Consider the following 4,924-nt stretch of genomic DNA (forward strand, 5'->3'; position numbering starts at 1 on the left):
CTGAAGGCACAGACTTTAGAAAACTTCCCGCAGGGTTTTGGGAATCTTCCGCAGAGTTGTGGGGGTTCACAAATCACCCTTCAGGCTGGAATGCTTGTGGGCTGTTCCCCACCCCCACCCTAACCCGCTGCACCCCACCGCACCGCACCCCACCCCCAGTCTTCTTAGATGTCAAGCCTTTTCAGCGGCCAGCAATGCTGGAGGGACTCTGGGGATACAGACTGGCCCCCTAGGCAGGCCCTGCCACTTCCTAACGGGCAGAACTAGGAGCCGGCAGCTTGCCTCAGTTTCCTCACGCGCAAAATGAGCAGAAGGAGAATGCCCACATAAGGCAGTCGTGTGAAGGAAGGAAGGCCGTGCGGGTGAAGCCGGTGACACATTGTTGCTGCGGTGGTTGCGTGCCATCTAGCAGATTCAGACTCACAGTCACCCTACCCACGGCCAGGGAGTCAATTCGACTCAACAGGAGCCTCGGAAAGGTCTCCCAGATGTCATCTTCATGGGAGCAGACAGCCTCCTCTTTCTCCCTCAGAGCAGCTGGTGGCCTTGAGCCCCCAACCTTTTGGTTTGCAGTCCAATGCTCACTGCACAGTGCCGCCAGCACCTCGACAGGACAAGCAGCCCCCCAGGGCCTTCTAGGCTGTCATCTTTACAAAAGCACAATCACTGGGTCTTTCTTCCCAGGCAGGTGAATTCAACATGCTGACCTTTCAGTTAGCAGTTGAGTGCTTTACCATTGTGCCATCAGGGCCCCTTAGGACATGTTCCTCAACATCTATGAAAGTTTGCTCCATCAGACCCTTAGGGCACACACACACACTCCCCCCTGACCCCCCCTACTCTCTCTCTCTCTCTCTCTCTTTTCCATAAAGAGTCCTCAGGGGCCCACCACCATCACGTACTCTAATTGGGCCAGATTTGGGAAGCGTGGAAATGGGGAGAAGAAGAAAGGGTAGGGGTTACATGGTTTTCTTTCTCCAAAGGAGAGAGACCTATTCTAAGAAACAACGCTCCATCTAGTGAGGAAGGGTCTCCGGATGTGCGAGGGCTTTGTCCCTGACCAGTGCTGCACCAGTGAACTGGGGGTTGCATCAGTCATGTTGCAACATTCCCAGCAAAACAGAAAAGTCCATAGTGCAAAAGGCACAGGGCCATAAGTTGGAGCAGGGGTGAAACCAGGAGAACGGTGGCAATCGCTGTATAAAAACACAGCCAGGGGCTTTCCGGGGGTAACATCAGATTCGTTCAAAGTGTGAGTTCCTCAGACAAAGAATTCAAGGTGAGTCCTTCGTCCTCTCCTCACCCCTCCCTTCCAAGCCAACGCCCAATTAGGAGAAATGGCCCAGGCACCCCCACCATTGCCTAACTCACTAGAGCAGGACCCAGATGAGGAGGAAATGGCTTATCTGTGGAGTCAGTCCTGGGACAATTTTAATATTAAAGTTCTTCCTGGCATTTTTCATCTGAAAGGATCATTTATTAATATTAGACGTGGAAGGCAGAGGCTGCAGCTGATATCGAATGATAAAACTTTACAAATCAACCTTTCTCTGGGGGAAAACTTTCTCTTCCCTTGAGCAGTAAGGTTGGCCTAGTCATCAGGCATTCAGATCGTACCAAACTCATAGTAAGGGTTTGAGAAATCACCCAGCTACTGCCCCCTGCACAAGTCAAATTGAGTGTGGCGTCAGAACCCAAACCAACCAACCATCCTCCAGCCCCGACACACCTGCACCAACCTGCCCCTGAGTTCATTCTGACTCTCAGGAATCTGTAAGACCAAGTAGAACTGCATGGGTTTCTGCACCAACCTGCCCCTGAGTTCATTCTGACTCTCAGGAATCTGTAAGACCAAGTAGAACTGCATGGGTTTCCCAGAATATAAATCTTTACAAGGACAGATCACCTCATTGTTCTCCCTCGGGGTGTTTGGTGGGTTCAAACTGCTGACCTTGCGGTTAACAGCCCAACTCTTAATCCACTATGCCATCGGGGCTCACATAGTTAAAGTTTAAAAAACCCAAAACTTTAAACTCACTGTCTTGGAGTTGGTTCCTACGCGTAGCACCGTTGCCCCTGGGGGTTTCTGAGGTCATAAATCTTTACAGGAGGAAAAAGCTTCAACTTTCTCCCATAGAACAAATGATGGTTTTGAACTGCTGACCTTGTGGTTAGCAGCTCAACACATAACCCATTATGCCACCAGGGCTCCTAGACTATGAAAAGGCATCCCTAGATGATCTTTCACAAAAGTAAGCAATTGTTTGATCCATTAAAACCTGCTCCCTTTTAAAAAATTATCATGAAAAGATACATCACAGACCAACCTAGCAATTTCGACATGTACACTTCAGCAGCGTGGACCACACACTGAAGAACTCTTGCTTTTTTCTGTTTGCTGTTTTGGGATTTCTCCTTGCGTTTAAGTTTTTTTTTCTTCTTCTTCTTTCTTTCTTTCCTTTTCCCCCCACTTCCTTCCTCCTAATGATCAGAATTTGGCACCAAAGTCTCATAACGATTAAATATTAACCCACCAATTGGTAAGACTTACTGATGTTAAAGAGAAACGAAACCATCATTTCTCCTCTGTGCTGTGTGACAGACACCCCACCCCAGAGGGATTAGGTACTTACTTGGAATCAGTTGTGTCCGAATTCAAAATCTCAAGTCCTGGGCTGGGTGGAGATTCAGAACCCTGTCCTCCTCTCCAAACCCCAGTAATTGCTCTACAGATGCTCTGGAGCTGATTTTCCATTGGGGTGAGTCCAGGAGAAAATGGGATGAGGAGGAGGAGGGAGTTCTCCCCAAAGTCGTGGATGATCACAGGCTGCCTTCCGGCCTAGCAGCATTGCTTCCTTGGCTTCTTGCCACGTGGACACAGATTAGTCATTAACGATCCTTCCCCTGCTGAATTATATCAACAGAGAAAGGAACTTTGGGAGCGCCTGGAGATTCCCAGAATGAACCCTGCGAGCCCCGGAACAGGGAAAGGGGCAAGGCCTATGGAGCTGCACACATGGGACTTTTAAAGTACTCTTCCTTGGGCTGTCTTTTTGGCTCTTAAATGCCTAGAGTTATGTACACCTCCTTTAAAATAGGACTGGTATCTTCTCTCCTTCTCTTTTTTAATTTAGTTTATTTCCCCCTCCTCCAAACTTTGGTTGTTGCTGAGAATGTACACAGCAAGACCTCTGCCAGTTCAATTCCCAATTTCTGTTAATAGCCTCACCACCTCTCGGTGACCTGAGCCGAAAACTCCAAATCTTCTTAGCCCTCTCCCTGCCTCTCATATCCTCCTCTTCATTCTGGGGCTCTTCCTCCCAACACACGAGCCTCTGCCCCTTTGCGTCGTCCACGGCTTCCTTTTCGAAGAGCACTGGTCCCGTGACTCCTCTCTCTTCTCTCCTTTGTCATTTTCTGTTTCTCATATTGCAAAGATGTTTTCAGCATGGGCCCAGATGGCCTACTCACCTTGGCAAAAGGTTTCCAAAGAAACAAACAACAACAACAACAACAAAATCCTCAGTGCCATCAAGTCGATTCCAACTCATAGCGACCCTGTAGGACAGGGTAGAACTGCCCCGTGTGTTTCCAAGACTGAACATCTGTAAGAGAGGAGGAAGCCTCATCGCTCTCTGGAGAAGCAGCTGATGGTTTCAAACTGCGGAGCTCGTGGTTAGCAGCCCACTGCATCAGACCTACTACCACCAGGGCAACTTGGGCAAGAGGCTTGGCTCTCCATGTCTTCTTCACCAATAAAATAGGTATACCGTATATACTTGAGTATAAGCTGATCCGAAATTTTCGAACTAAAATTTTCAAAATTCGAATAACTACCTCTTGGGCAATTTGAACAGGTAAAATATTTATAATAGTGCCAGGCATATAATAAGCAACCAATAAATTTGACTGTTGTTATATAGTTCATTTACTTATCTAATAAATATTAATTACATCTGTATTGTACTCAGAACCTTATTAGTATTGCCCTAATCAAAAACCCAAAGGTTGTTTTCTTTTCTTTTTTTTGAAGTAATACCATTTATTTCATAATTGATAAAACCATGATTAAAGGAAAATACATTCATGAAGAAAAAAAATTATATGAAATGTATTATAGAGTTTGTACATTATTTACCCTAAATGACAAATCATTAGTTTAAGAACATCAACAGCACAATCCCCACATCCATTGAACTAAACACATTTGTACATATGTTGCTATCATGAAAAAGCACCCACTGAAATAGTTTAATTAAAAAAAGGAAAGAAACTTCTATCCTTATTAAAATATGTGCAAATATGAACCTTATATTTTCATATTTGTATAATCATACATATAAATGATTTAGTATTTTTACTAGTGTTATTAAATACTTTTATTGGTGGCTCTTACATCTCTTATCACAATCCATCCATTCATCCATTGTGTCAAGCACATCTGTACATATGTTATCATTCTCAAAGCAATTTTATTTCTGGGAAGGATTCTTTTAAAACAAAAACATAACCACAATTCTGAAAACACACAGTTGTTATCATGTACTCTCCGATTCCTGGCAAAGGTTGTTTTCATTGCTTAAGAGTAAACATCAAACACTCTGGTTTGTGAATTGGACTTGATGCCAGCGAGTTTTTGTGTGGGGGTGTTTTGCTTTGTTTTAATATATTATGGAAAATAGTTTTGACAATACCTTAAAAAGTTAAACATAGACCTGCCTTATGAGCCAAGAACCCCAACTAAAAGACTATACCCAAAAGAATTACAAGCAAGGAACACAAGTAGAAAGGTGTAAAATGTTCATCGTACCACTGCAGCACTGTTCAGAACAGCAATAAGAGAAGAGCCTAACTTGAAGGTAATCAAGCAGCCATCAAGCTCAGAAGCAACAAAGCCCACATGGAAGAAGCACACCAGCCTATG

The 4,924-nt window shown here is 44.8% G+C and overlaps 1 protein-coding gene across 3 annotated transcripts in view; it reads right to left on the reverse strand.

Annotated features, from left to right (window-relative positions):
* NR1H4 (nuclear receptor subfamily 1 group H member 4) overlaps nt 1-2,746 on the reverse strand; it is a 112,682-nt gene extending 109,936 nt beyond the window's left edge. For all 3 annotated transcript variants that reach the window (XM_045292455.1, XM_045292451.1, XM_045292428.1), the window contains exon 1: nt 2,634-2,746. The gene's annotated coding sequence lies outside the window, so the exon portion shown is untranslated. The remainder of the gene's footprint in view (nt 1-2,633) is intronic.
* Nucleotides 2,747-4,924: the final 2,178 nt, after the last annotated feature.

Source organism: Echinops telfairi, unplaced genomic scaffold, assembly GCF_000313985.2.
Source record: "Echinops telfairi isolate 266 unplaced genomic scaffold, ASM31398v2 ScPeMD7_2;HRSCAF=8, whole genome shotgun sequence".
In the NCBI taxonomy this organism is placed as follows: Eukaryota; Metazoa; Chordata; class Mammalia; order Afrosoricida; family Tenrecidae; genus Echinops; species Echinops telfairi.